This window comes from Anastrepha obliqua, chromosome 4 (genome assembly GCF_027943255.1).
Source record: "Anastrepha obliqua isolate idAnaObli1 chromosome 4, idAnaObli1_1.0, whole genome shotgun sequence".
NCBI classification, from domain to species: domain Eukaryota; kingdom Metazoa; phylum Arthropoda; class Insecta; order Diptera; family Tephritidae; genus Anastrepha; species Anastrepha obliqua.
The window spans coordinates 8,063,263-8,078,916 of NC_072895.1; positions in this window are offsets into that span (position 1 = coordinate 8,063,263).

The window sequence follows — 15,654 nt, forward strand, 5'->3', positions numbered from 1 at the left end:
AAGAAGCTGCACTTTTGCTAGTCTTTTCGGCGTTTCATAAAGAGAAGGCACTAGTCGCAAATAAGCTTCTGAAGAGATAGAAGGAGCTAATTGTTGTTTTGGATGACTTTAATTGTATAATTTCATTCAGTTTAATCTAAGATGCCGAGGGGTTCAATATTAGCACAAGAGGAGCGTGGAAAAATTTTGGCCTACAATGATTTAGGTTTGTCAATCAAATTAATTGAAAAAACAGGCAGAAGTCTCTGTATTATCCGGAATTTTTTATGAAGTACTGAGTATTACAATATTTTGAAGCCCGTTTGAAGAAAATTATCACTACCAAGTCGAGAACAGCGAGCAATCATAAGAAAAGCTTCTAACTCGACTAAGTCTTGCGCCAACTTGGCCGCTTTTGTTCAAAATAACGTTTCAAAAACAACAGTTTGGCGCACATTACAGAGGTGCAATAATTTAAAAAATTATCAAAAATAAGAAAAGGACCCCATCTTTTGCCACGGCTCAAGCGGGCGCATCTTCAGTTTGTAGAAAAACCCCTAGACACTAACTGGGATACAGTAAGGTATTTGGAATATTTTTAATGTTGCCCAATTTCATATTATTTTTTAAAAAGGTTGAACTTTCGGATGAAAAAAATGGAACCTTAATGGACCCGATTGGTTTTTTTATATTATTGGAGAGATTTGCGCAAGAGCCCCCTCTTATCTTCCAATCGCAACTTCGGTGGCGGTTCTATTATAGTTTGGGGTGCATTTACATCGAAAGCAATTCTTGGTATACAGTTTACATCATCGCGTATGAATAGTGGGGTCTACAAAAACGTTTTGAAAAATATTCTCTTCCATTTTATTCAGTATAATCGGGAAGTGCACTTCGTGTTTCAGCAAGACAACGACCGAATTCACGTAAGCAGGGGAAAAAGGCAGTATTTGACCGAGTGTTCCATAGAAACTATGAACTGGCCGACGTGTTCTCCGCAATAGAAAAATTTTTGGGTATATTAGTTGGCATATTAGTTGGCAGAATCGAGGAAAAAAGTTTATTTTGTGTCGCTAAAGCAAATGGCGCTTTCATAGATTACTAAACTATTCTAGAGGACAGAAGAAAATTCGAGAAAAGTATATTTTTGTTAAACGATCACTTTAATTAAACAGTGTCTTGTCATTTTGAAACGCCTGGAAATTCGTTTTTGCTAAACATTTATTTTATATATAAAAAAAGTTCTAAACTCTGACCTTAGGGTCTACCAAAGCGATACCAGAGCGGATGCCTCTGCTCATCCGGAGGTGCGGGAGGAAGAAGGGCCCACAGTTGAGGAAGCTCCTGTGGACATGGAGATAGACTCCGTCACGTCGGAGGCTGACAGTGTTGGTGACGCTCCCTCACGACCAGGGTCCGTTATCAGCGTAGGGTCATTCTTCGACAGGGCGGAGGAGGAGAGGCTTCTGGCCTCGGAATGTGAGGATACCGACCTTGGGATGCTGGAGAGGATTATCGAAGATGATTATTCTTCAGATAAATCTTCAGCATTCTAAGGCGGCGTCCGCCAATCTACTGCTCCACCTTGAACAAGGTGGAGTTGATATAGTTCTGATCCAGGAACCGTGGCTGAGCAGTAGCGGCATTTCTGGACTCAGGACGAAAAGATACAAACTGATGGCGTACAGCGGGTTAGGTAAACCAAGATCTTGTATGCTCATCAGGAAGGAACTTAATGCATTTATCTTGCCTAATTTTAGCAATGAAGACATTGTGACTGTGAGCCTAGAGGGCCCTGCGGGAAAGCTATGGCTGATGTCGGCATATATGGCGCATGAGGACGAGGTGGAGCCACCTCCAATGATGCTGAGGGAAGCCCTGGCTGAAGCGAGACGCAGGAAAACCGGCGTAATTGTAGGGACGGAAGCTAACTCCCACCATACCTGTTGGGGAAGTTCCAACATAAATGCAAGAGGTGAGTCACTTTTTGATTTTATTTTAAACGAAGACTTGTTTATTTGCAACAGGGGTAAGGACCCCACTTTCATTACCGCAACCAGGGATGAGGTGCTGGATCTTACTCTGGCCTCCTCTTCACTGTTAAACCGAATTTCCGATTGGAGGGTGTTTAACACTCACTCCTTCTCGGATCACAGGTATATTCAATTCTCTCTCACTGAAACTCGTCCAAAAAGACTGTCCTACAGGAATCTGAGGAGAACGGACTGGGATATTTACGGCAGGAATCTGCTGAACCTTCTCCCCGAAGCACCCAGGGAAAATTTAGATCTCTCGGAGGGAGCGATCGATGATCTGGTGGAGATCTTCACCTCAGCTTGTAATAAGGCTCTTGAAAGCTCCTGTCCACTTAGAACGCTCCCTAAGAAGGAGAAACCACCTTGGTGGACAGCAGAGCTCTCTGAGCTTAGGGCCTCGTGCAGACGCCTCTTTAATAGGGCTAAAAGAATTAAGTCTCCCTCAGGATGGGAACTGTATAAAGTAGGACTTGGAATCTACAAGTCCGAAATTAGGAAGGCCAAGAGGGACTCTTGGAGGAACTTCTGTGGAAGCGTGGAGGGCTGTCATGAGTCTTCAAGATTCAGACGAATACTCACGAGGAGCTCGGCTCCCTTGGGATACCTGAGGGATGAATCGGGACGTTGGGCGATGAGCGGCGAGGAATCACTAAAAATGCTTCTCGACGCTCATTTTCCAACGAATCCGGTATCTAGCAACACCAGCTCGGGAAGTACACCAACCGGTCTTCAGAACCGGGGCTGGCTGCTGGATGAGCACCGCTTGGCCTGGGCCATTGGCTCCTTCGGGCCCTTCAAGTCACCTGGTCCTGATGGCATCATACCTGCCCAACTGCAGAAATCTGTAGTGGTGTCATGCCGCTGGCTGACCCCCATCTATGCGAGCTGCATAGCCAGGGGCTATATACCGGGATCTTGGAGGGCTGTGAGGGTTGTGTTTATACCCAAGGCTGGCAAGAGCTCGCATGTCTCCCCAAAGGATTTTAGGCCAATCAGTCTCTCATCTTTCTTGCTGAAAACCCTTGAGAGGTTGATTGACCTACACATAAGAAGCGGAATTCCTCGGGGGCGTTTGTCGCACGCCCAACATGCATACTGTAAAGGCAGATCAGTGGAATCTGCTCTGCACACAATTGTTAAAGATATTGAGGAGTCTCTATATCAGAAAGAACTCGCAGTCGGCGCCTTCCTCGACATTGAGGGGGCTTTTAATAACGTTCTCCCGGAGGCAATCACTAAAGCTCTGGATAGACTGGGGGTCGGAGCCGATCTTTCCAGGTTTATCTACAGAATGCTCAGCGACAGAACGGTCGTGGCAGAGTGGGGCGGCGTCTCTCTCCGCCGGCAGGTGAGCAGAGGCACGCCGCAAGGCGGGGTCCTCTCACCATTCCTCTGGATCATTGTTATCAATGACTTGCTGGAGGAGCTGGTGAGGAGGGGCTGTAGGGTGATTGCCTACGCGGATGACGTGGCATTAATTGTTAGAGGAAAGTTTATAGATACCCTGTACGATTTAATGCAGGGATATCTGAACGTAGTTGTTCGATGGGCAGCAGATTGCGGCTTATCGGTGAATCCTCTTAAGACGGAGCTCGTCCTATTTACGAGGAAATATAAAATACCCAGAGCTCAACTCCCATCGATGGGGGGCGATCCGCTGGTGCTTTCTGACAAGGTGAAGTACCTAGGTCTGATCCTTGACAGCAAGCTGACGTGGAAGCCCAACATTGATGAGAGAGTAAGGAAGGCAGCAATCGCCTTGTATGGGTGCAAAGGCGCAATTGGCAAAAGGTGGGGCCTTTCGCCCAGAGTTGTATTCTGGCTCTACAACACCATAATAAACCCAATTTTGTTATATGGAGTCACTGTCTGGTGGAACTCACTGGAGAGGACGACATCAGTCAAAAAGCTAGAGAGAGTCCAGAGGTCTGCTCTCATTGGGATCAGTGGGGCGCTTCGAACTACTCCTACTCTGGCGCTTAATGTAATGTTAAATGTGGTACCTATAGACATCGCAGGCAGAACTGCCGCTGCTCGTACCGCAATCAGACTGAGGGGCTTGGGCTATAAGCTCAACCTCACATATGGGCACTCAAGCATCCTCAGAAACTTTGAGTTCATCCCCTCGTCGACGGACCAGTGTGTGCCTTCGCTAAGTCCAAGCGGAACTTTTTCCACCTATATTCCACCAAGGGAGGAGTGGAGCGGGGGCAACACCTAGGGACAGGGCGTCGTTAACCTGTTCACGGATGGCTCGAAGTTGGATGGTAGGGTTGGAGGAGGAGTATTCTGCAAAGAGCTCCCCATCAAACTCAAATTCAGGCTACCGGATCACTGTAGTGTGTTCCAAGCAGAGGTGGCCGCAATTAAAGAAGCAGCTGACTGGCTACTTACTTGCGTAATAACTGCAAAAAAGGTAAATATTTACTCCGATAGCCAAGCGGCCATTAGGGCTCTAGGCTCTATTATGGTGCACTCGAAGCTGGTCAGGGAATGCCTGGTCTCACTCTCGATTGCATCAGAATTCTTCGATATTAAGATAATTTGGGTACCTGGTCACAGTGACATTGCAGGAAACTGCGAAGCCGACGAGCTGGCCAGACAGGGGACCTGTGAGGCAATGTGTCCGCGAAAGGAGAGGATCGGGATCCCCTTGACAACCTGCGCTCTACTCCTGGAAGGATGGGCTATGCACCAACTCAGCGAACGCTGGGCAAGTACACGAACGTGGGTCGCGAAGTCCTTCTGGCCACGTTTGGATAGGAGGCGCTCGAGGGATATCCTGGGGATGACAAAATGTCATCTCTCAAATTTCGTGGCCATCATCACGGGGCACTGTCCGCGAGGTACCCATGCCGTGAGACTCGGAATTACTTCGAGTCCTTTTTGCGTCAGCTGTATGGAGGATGAGGTGGGATCATCTCAGCACCTGCTCCTAAGCTGCCCAGCCTTCGCAGGACTAAGATTCAAATACCTTGGTTCTCACTTCTTTTCTGCGCCTGCTGATATAGCAGGCGTTGATAACAAAAATCTGATGAACTACATCAGCAGCATAATGAGGTTAACACAACCGCGGACTAGTCACCGTTCGTAGTCCACAAGCACTCACCACTCCCCATCCCTTCCCTTTCTCCCCCCTCCTTGTCCTTCAATGGTAACACAAAGGACGAACCAAACTATTTCGTCCAAGTGGGCCCTATTGGGCAACCATTACAACCTAATGAAACAGATAACTTTTGTTACTTTAATCGATGTGTAAAATTTTTATTTTCCTCTGAAATCTATAAATTAAAATTCTTTGAAAAATTAGGTGTGTCTTATGATTATGAAACGCACCTTATTTTAGATAAGGTGATTTATTTATTATTTTAAAATTAAATATTCGTAAAAATAAATATATTAAATGTGGAATACAGCATAATTTAGGTTGGGTTAGCATAACGGCAAACAGACTTAACACTCAAATACCGACTAAGCGCCCGGGACTGGCACTCCATTTATACCTATATAGTGGAAGATGTACATTTTATTGTGCATGGAGCTAATATGAACGGATTTTGTTTTATTTAATTTTATGCGCCAAGTACCTCTCCACTCAGAGATTCTGTTTAAATGTTTTTTTGCAATTTACGCAATTTGTGTTCGTATTTTCTACTGGCAAGATAGCGGTGTCGTCTGCAAACGGTGCGGTGACACAGTTCTGATCGGTAGGGAAACTGCATGTAAAAAAAGGGGTAAAGGATGGGCCCCAAAACGCTATCCTGTGGGTAATTTTATTATAATTTATTTCGGGTCCGAATAAGCGTCGACGTAATTAAATAAAATATGAATTGAACAGAATGGCACTAGCTCATAAGGCGTTTCAGTGCTCTGCAGAGGATTGACAGTTGACAGGAGAGGAGAGAGAGGGCGCTATTATCCTAAAGGAATGGATATACCGATAGTTTTTAATTATCTTGATTTATTACTCTTTTTTTTATAATAAGATTAGGCCTCTTTTTTCGCCAAGACTTAGCAAGTGGCGAATAGATGAAGCAAGTGGTACAAATGAACATTTGTCGGCAACGCAAGAAGAGAACTGCTTTAAATTACATATGCTGGTAGGGCAGTCCGCCCTAATGAGTGCTTGATAACTTTGTTGTTGTTTTCGCATGCGAACTTTTCGTTAAGTTAATCGAGCATAGAGATGGGGAGCGGGGAAATGACGAATAGAAGAGGCCTAACTTTAATTTTATAGTGGACAGAAAAAAGTTGTCTCTTCATTTGCACAGGGTGTACACATTCTTTAATACATTCAGCCTAAAAGTATGCAAATGAGTCAGTAATGAATACCTACTATAAATACTCTGTCCAGTATCGGATGTAACAAAAAATCAGTTAACAAAATTTTTGATGGTATTAGTGTCAAACAGGTATTGCTAGCATAAAAATAAAAATATGTAAGTGCACATTGACTTTTCGTAATTGGGTTATTTTCAGATGATCATTTACAACTATCTTATTTATCCATCGTTTGCAACTTGATTTTCCTCAAAGGAAGCAAAGGAACCAGCTTTAGAAGAAAGGGAAACAATTTATAAAAAATAGGTTACTTTTAAAATATTGTCAAGAGAAAATTTAATTTAATATTAATAAATTAAATTCTTTTTAATTTTGCCAATAAAAAAATATATATTTAATTATTAAACAATTTTTCAGAAACTATTAGGCTTAGCGAAAACTGATGCGTGTATGGGAAATTTTATTATCTTTCCTTGCTACAATTTATTTTACGATTGCCCAAGTGGCACATAAGATATAAAGGGTTTCCAATAACCCGCTTTTGAATAGCCCGCTATTTCGGTTGGTGTCATTTCGAAGCTGCCATTTTTTAATATTTGACAAATAGAAACTATGCCATTAATAAAAATGAAACGACACAGGCTTCAACAACGCATTGACTATTCACTAATATATAAAAATGGTGAAAATTTGGCAGAGACGGCTCGTAAGACTCGAACATTTTTGGGTCATCGTGAAGCACCTTGTCGGACCGCAATACAGAAATTGGTGAAAAAATTCGAGTTGCTGGGACAAGTTAGTGATATGAAGAATAAAACCCATGCACGTCGCTCAAGAACAGCCGAAAATATTGCTGTTGTAGCCGGAAATGTTTAAAAAAACTCAGGTTTGTCCATTCCTCGTCGTTTTTTGGAAATAGGCATTCTACAAACGTCATTACCCCGTATTTTGCATAAAGATTTGGGTCTTAAGGCTTATAAAGTCAAGTTAATATAAGAACTCAAGCCGGCAGATCATCATTGGGTCATTGAAATGCATGAAAATGATCCGGAATCCAATGAAAAAATCATCTTGAGTTATGAGGCCCATTTCCACCACGGTGGCTTCGTAAACAAGAAAATTGTCGGATGTGGGGCTCAGAAAATCCTAGAGTTATTGTTGAAAAGCCTCTCTATCTTCGACGTGTGACTGTTTGGTGCGGTTTATGGTCCGGAGGAATCATTGGACCTTACTTTTTCGAAAAAGAAGCTGGAGCAAGAGTTACGGTGAATGGATTGCGCTATGGAGAGATGATTAATGATTTTTTATGTTCGGAATTGGATGGCATTGATCTGGACACCGTTTATTTTCAACAAGACGGCGCTACGTGCCACACAAGCAACCAAACCATTGATCTTTTGTCAAAATAACATCTCTTATTGGAAAAGTGATTAAGCTTTATCTACATTGTTTCGGCCTAACTAAGTACACGCCTCTGTGCAGCAAAAAACGTATTTCTAACTACGCAAAGAAAGTTTGACATCGAAAAGCTGCAATCAAAACAGACAGCCAGAAGATTCGCCAATCGACTCTTACTCGTGCTTTCGGAGAGCACTACCCAACAATGCGGCATGAACGAGCACTGCAGCAACATTTCTCGTTCTCTACGTACCGCCGCCGAAGAAGAGATCGGATTCCGGCGAGCCCGAAAAAAACAATTTGTACGACGAGGAATGTCATTGTGCCGTAGAAAGAAAAGATGCTACCTATAGAGCCACGCTGTGATCGGGCGCAATGCGAGCCATGTGGGATCGATACTGGGAGCTCAAAAAGGAAGAGAGACGAGTTATTAGAATGAAGAAACGAGAGACCGAAATACGTGAGTGCAAGGAGCTTGAGATGCTGCCCAATAGGAACAATGCCCGACAATTCTACCAGAAAGCTCGGCGGCTTACAGAAGGTTTTAAGACCGGGGCGTTTTCCTTTAAAAACAAAGAGGGCGATCTGGTGACTGACATTCAGAGCGTACTTGAACTATGGAGGAATACTTCTCGAACCTGTTAAATAGTCACAGATGCGCATGTCACAGAGAATGTGAAGATCCCGATACCCCAATCGTTGACGACGGAGTTGTCGATCTGCTACCCGACCATAACGAGGTGAGAATAGCGATAACGCGGCTAAAAACCAACAAAGCCGCGCGAGCCAACGGACTGCTGGCTGAGCTATGGTGGCGGACGACGGATTATAATTTTTGCGCTTTTCAACTGTTTTCTATGCTTTATAACTAGTTTTTATATAGAATTCCGTAAAAAAAAACATAAAACGTTTTAGTAATTTTTCTTTTAACATATCTTATCGATAATTAAATAATGTTTTTCTAACCATGAAGCAATTTTTTCAACGCTTTATTAATTCGTGCAGTAAAGGGTCAAGTGGAACTATTTGTTTAGTTGTACTTGTAGAACGGTAAATTACAAAACTCTAGTAAGCTCGTCCATGAAAACAAAATAATTTGTATTTCTGTATTAGCGAGCATAGCATCAGCTATTAATGAAAATTATAAAAAATCTAAGGGAAATGTTTTTCAAAAATGACAAAAAAAAAACTTTTCCAACAAATTTTGAACAAAGAAAATATTAACTTTTTTCCAGAAACACTTTTCAAAGAGCACATTTTATTTTAAAAAATAAAAAAATAAAAAAAAAAGGTTAATTAAAGCCGAGAATATTTCACTTGAAAACTCTCTGCTAAAATTAGCAACATTTATGAAATCTAAAAATTTTTAAATTTTTTCAAAATTTTTAAAATTTAGTTTTTAATATATATTACTTAAGATTATTTGCAGCCTTCTTCAGAAAAATTGACGACAGTGACCAAAATATTTGAATTACTTGGACTAGAATCGGTTAAATCTATGTAAATTTCGCTTGGAAATGGAATTCATTCAATTTTTTCTACATTTAGTTATTTCAAAACGTTTACCTGCCTATTTCACAAGACGACTCTTAATTACCAATACTAAATACCTACTTACATATGGATATTATAAAAAGTTGAGTTTATTTTGTACTTGCTCACTTTGGTTAAATATTTATGTTCGCTTATTCGCTGCATTCTCAATTAGCACCTTTTCAAATGCGCCGCTGCATGCTTGAGTTGCATGCCACAAATTTACACCTGTGCGATAAAGCCGTAAACTATTTTGATTACTGACATTGGAAATGCCTATGTCACTTTGTTGTTTATTTTATGCAAATATTCCCCTCTGCCTCGTCTTCTTCTTCTCTCGACGTTTTCCTTGGCTTATTGATGCTTGGAGGTGTTGCTGTCGTTCAATTGCGTTTTGCGTTTTGCATTTTAAATGTTTAATTATCAATAAATTTTTTTTATCCACTTTACAGCTCTTTTGTATGTTTATTGTGTACGTGCAAAGGAACACGTAGATTATTGAATGATTATATCAATGGAAATTTTCAAGCCTGCAAATACAATTGCGAATATAAAAACTCGTGCTGGTCTATTGCTAGAATATATTGAAAAGGGCTACGGGGTCTATCGAGTAAAAGATTCAGTGATGAGGATATTTTTTCTAATCGTTGTGGGCTTGGTTAGATCAGAAAGTATTTGTGATTTCTGAAAAATGGTTGCGCAATAGAAGTAAATTTGAAAGAAGCGATCGAATGTGAAAAGTGGAAAGGGGGAAAAATTTTATCCAAAAAGTAAGTAAAAAGTAGAATTTGGCAAGCCTGTTGTTCAACCCTTGAACATTTTCAGATCCCATGTATGAAAAGGAAAATCAGTTTAGTTTATTTCAGGATAACGAGTTTGAGCGAAGACGGCATTTGAAACGCAAACGTTCGTCCAAAAAAATTCAAAGCTGCATAGCATTTAGATAAAAGCTCATAGACAACTTCATCTTCTTCTTTATTTGCCAATCCAATCTCGAATGAAGGAGATAACACGATTTTGCAGATAAAATGCTGTACTAATACCAATTAAACAGCAACAAATTAACAACACCGAAATAAGATGATTTTGTACAAGCAAATGGTAAAGCCTGTGTGGACTTAAGGCGCTCGGCTATGGAGTTGTCAGAATAAGGTGCCCCTTGGTATATCCGTAGCTTCGTTCGTCAACGTGACCTCGCTCTTGAGTCAGTTCCAGACACATTAAAGAACATAGCCAATTCTCATAAAGAGATACTGAATAACCGCATGAACACAGAGGCCTCCATTCTTCTTGACACAAATAGAAGAAGGCTTCAGCGCAAAAAGCCACAAGATTGGTCAGTTAAAAAAAAACTGATTTATTTACAATATTTCGATAATATTTAAGTAGAGTATCCCAATACTAATTTGATTTATATTGGGTATGGGAATAAGTTTCCGCCCTCGTAAAAGAGGTGTCGCTGCTTATATTATTTTTCTGTTCGCTCCAGTAATATACTGATGATTTGAATTTCCACTTTAATGTCAAAAGGTGAGTACAAGTATTTAAAGCTATTTTTTTCAAATCTTAGTCCTCTGAAATATTAAAGACATTTAAAACATTAAATTAATAAGAAATTGGAAAACTGAGTATGACGCATTAGTATATACCTACAATCTGTGGCGCCATATGCAGATACAATTTTTCCGTATAACTTGTACTAGCGACTGTGAAATACTTTAAAAATTAGTAAATATAAAAAATTATCGTATAGAAATGCAAAAACCATATTAGCATACTTGTATTTTTTCCCCACTGAAAAACGTTGCCTATTGGTTTTAATTTGTCGGCGCAGAATGCCTGAGCTAGTCACTGAACTCCATTTTTTTAATACCCCGTACATCTGCGTCGTCTTCAGCAGTGACTACTTAAGGTTTATCGGATCTTACTCGGCTACTTTTACCCCCAAAATTGTGCCAGAAGATTTTGTGGGATTGTAGGCATGCATCCTCAAAACATGCCCTGCGCACTGCAAGCACTGAATACTGACACTACCAGCCTATTCGATTTCATTTAGCCTGTTATGGATTATTATAGAGTAACCGGGAAGTTTCATAGCCGATTTCTATGGCATATGCAATTATTATTGGCTACTTTTGCTTGGAGAATCTGTTTTTTTGTCTTTGTGCTTCCCTGATTTCCAGGTCTCGGCGCAGACACGGTATAGGATTTTAACAAGGACTTGTCAAAAGACGGGTGAACTTTCGACTGGGGGTAAAAGTGATATCTTTGAAAAGCTGAAGTCCTCCCATCTTCAAATGTATTCACTTTTAGCAACAGGAAGCTTACATTTTTAAAGTTATTTGGATTTAAAGCGAAATGGTGATATGTCATTAACAAGTTTCAAATTTTTCACGACAAATAGCTCGAAAAATATGAGCTTTCTGCAGCTAAAAGTGGATATATTTTAAAAGCGGATTGCTTTAGCTTTTCAACGTTAAGACTTTCATGCCTGAACTCTGCGGTCTGCATTTTAAAGTTTTCACCAGGACACCCTCAAAAATGGCTGTTTGTTTAAAATCATATTGTTGTGTAAGATATTTCAAAAAGCAGCTTAATTATGTTGCAAAACGGCTTAAACTTGTACTTATACGGGTTCAAAAACACCGGGGTGTTTAAAGAAACGAAATGACCGATAAATTAGTCGACTGGGGATCAACGGTTACCCAACAAGGACCAGAGCCAATAATTGGAATCAGTTCTACAGAAATCACGAATTGGATCAGCGATTATGAATGCAATTTACATAAAGAGCGATGGTCCAGTCTGGAATGCTGCAGAACTGCAAAGTGTTTTGTGACAAGTCCGAACAGAAAACTGTCAAACTTTCTACTAAAACTTGGAAGGAAAGACGTTCGGTTGATGATCGGTATTAGTACAGGACACAACCCATGGAGTCAGCATATGACCACCATTGGAATCATTGAGAACCCAATGTGCCTGTCTTGCTTAGAAGAGGTGGATAGCATTGAGCATTTTCTTTGTGAGTGTCCTGCCTTTGCTAGAGTAAGGCTACGAATGGTTCGGATGTCACGAGAATAAGGAATATTTGTTCTCTGACACTGAAGGATATTTTAAGATTTGCCAAAGAATCTGGAAAATTATCACAGGACTAGCTATCTCTATCTCTGTATCTGTATCTGTATCTGTCTCTGTCTCTGTCTCTGTCGCTGTCTCTGTCTCTGTCTCTGTCTCTGTCTCTGTCTCTGTCTCTGTCTCTGTCTCTGTCTCTGTCTCTGTCTCTGTCTCTGTCTCTGTCTCTGTCTCTGTCTCTGTCTCTGTCTCTGTCTCTGTCTCTGTCTCTGTCTCTGTCTCTGTCTCTGTCTCTGTCTCTGTCTCTGTCTCTGTCTCTGTCTCTGTCTCTGTCTCTGTCTCTGTCTCTGTCTCTGTCTCTGTCTCTGTCTCTGTCTCTGTCTCTGTCTCTGTCTCTGTCTCTGTCTCTGTCTCTGTCTCTGTCTCTGTCTCTGTCTCTGTCTCTGTCTCTGTCTCTGTCTCTGTCTCTGTCTCTGTCTCTGTCTCTGTCTCTGTCTCTGTCTCTGTCTCTGTCTCTGTCTCTGTCTCTGTCTCTGTCTCTGTCTCTGTCTTTGTCTCTGTCTCTGTCTCTGTCTCTGTCTCTGTCTCTGTCTCTGTCTCTGTCTCTGTCTCTGTCTCTGTCTCTGTCTCTGTCTCTGTCTCTGTCTCCGCCTCTGTCTCTATACCATCCTATCTCTTCGCTACGTAGGCTCGCCATTTTGGGTAGACAATCCTTTAATGAATTGTAAAATCTCAGCTTTGTCGGAATTAAGGATCCTATAACATTTTTGAAAAGTACGCACTGCTTTTAGGAGAGATAAGGACAAGTTCCTCACGCGGCATCACAATGGGCCATGAGCCGGAGTGTGTCCCACAGTGGATAACAGCTTCAACCTAATCTAACCTAACCTATCTCTTTCGCTGTGTTACTTCTTTCCTTTCCTCCTTGACTATCGACCCTTTTACTTTCCAGAGCTCAAAGAGCACAATGGGCTCTTTAGCCTGAGTGTTTCAGGAGTTAAAAATCTCTCGGTGCTTCTTCGCTCAGCTTTTTCAAATTTCAATTTCAAATTCGAGATATTTCACCAACAAAAAAATCCAGAAAAAAAAAACAAGAAAATATGAAATCCAAAACACTAGCAAGTAACGCCGAAAAACACAAAGTTGTTTGCTACCCGGTCTGATACCTATGTCCGCAGCTGTATGCGTTTATTGAAGATTGTTGATGCTCAATCATTTTTCATTCATAAAATTTAACGGCAATGGCTTTCTTTCCCATTGACGCATATTCCTCTATTTTCTATCAAATATAAAAATTAAGTTTTTGTTGATGAGCTTCATTTTATTTTCCAACTTCCAACGTTAATTGCTTGGCGGAAATAATTAAAAAACACTTTATTACATCGAAAGCTATCGATATTTGTTTTCAATGCGGCTTATGGGCGCATTGAGGAATAGCAATACAATTTATTATTATTGTCGAACATATCCCGCGCATAAAATATTTGCAATTTATTTCATTAAAATTGCAAGCTTCATTGAATAAATTAATTAATTATGTGCAGGTGCGTGTGTGTGTGTGTACATGAGTAAAGGCTTAAATATGCATCGTTAAAAGCAATTGTGTTGTTATATTATATGAACATGTGCATATGTGTGTGTGTATGTTTACATACCACATGAGCAGCACTGATTATTACGGTACACCATAAAAATCGCATTTATTCGAGATCATTGCATAAACAAATTTTCAGATAGTTTTAATTGATAAACAACGATTGTGCGGCATAAATCCACACCACGCATAAATTATTTTAAGCTCATGGACGAGTATAATTAAATCATTATGTGAGTAATACTTAAACTTGGCGGGTAAGGCCAACTGAGTTTTGTTTTCATTTAAGCTAATAAATTGACTTTAATGAAGTGCAGCTAAAACGTCAGCCTGTGGCTCAATGTAGGGTTTTCCAATATTGGGTATTTCAGAAAGGAAAATAAACCTATGAACCGAGAGAGAGTGACCAAGAGAAGTTGGCGGAAGTGACCGAAGAAAGTAGACCAAAAAAGTAGAAAAATTCGTAGTGGTGGGCCGAAGAACTAAATTGCGACTGATAGCAGATAAACTACATATTAGGAAAAAATGAATAGGAGCAACTTTGCACGAATATTTGCACATAAAAAAGTTGATGGGCGTTGAATAACGCGAATGCTCAAACCGCTCGATTTGCAGCGTCGATTGAAACGTTTTAAGATATTTTGAAGTTATGGCATAATAAATTTGGATGAAACTCCCAACAATATTGTGACCGCTGATGAAATTTGGATTCGTCAGTATGACCGAGAGCTCAATCAAAAGACGATGTACTAAGTTCTGCAATAAGTTTTGCTGTTCGATAAGAATGTTTTTTGTTATGTTGGTCAACTATTCATACGAACGTAGGTGAAGTTTCATTTCAATCTCTCAATTCATTCTTTGTTTCATTTAGTATCGACTTGTCACAGTATTTTCTACAATGGAAAGAATCAAGTAGCGTGCAGTGATTGAATTTTTATTTTTGGAAGCTGTAAAAGCAAAGGAAATTTATGAAGAAATGCTCAAAGTGTATAAGGACTTTTCGCCATCAATTAGCAGATTAGAAAGGTGGGTTGCTGAATTCAAACGTAGTCCTACAAGTCTTGAAGGCGATCCACTTCAAAAACATCCAAGAACAGCAACAGCAACAAAAGTGACTGAAAGAGAATTACGGGAAGCTCTAAGCATCTCATTGAGTTTCAGAGAGCTGTGTGCTCTTCAACATCCCTTGAAAATTCTTTCGAAAATTTGCAGAAATGCGTCGTTTGATTTGGCTAACCCCACAGTATGAAGCGCTCTTCACACAACATTTACTGTAGTGGTTAGGATTTGAAAATACAATACTTTAAGCGCCAGCAGCGCCAAAAATGCGCTAAAAGAAAAACTGTTTTTTAGAATGGATAACAAAAGAAATAAATATAAAAAAACTTTATACATTGTTTATTAGTAATTAAACTTTATAAAAAAAATTATCTTAATTTTACAAAAAATTTTCTTTACAAATATTAGTACATAAAAAATCACGTGACCCAAAATACAATGAAAAAAAGTTGCATCATTTCTCCTTGAAATGTTGATGGATCTGTAAAAAGTAACAAAATTCTTGTAAAATAAAGTTGTTGTTATAGTCTGTGGAGCCGGATTTTTAATTTCGAAAAATTTTGCAATTTTGCGGCATTTAGAGATTGTGCCTTTACGTCATAAATGTCCCCCTTTAATTATGTTTATAAAAATGTTTAATAAAAATAGCAAAAATCAGTTCTAGAGAAAACACTTTTAAATATTTAAACAAAAAACCGCATC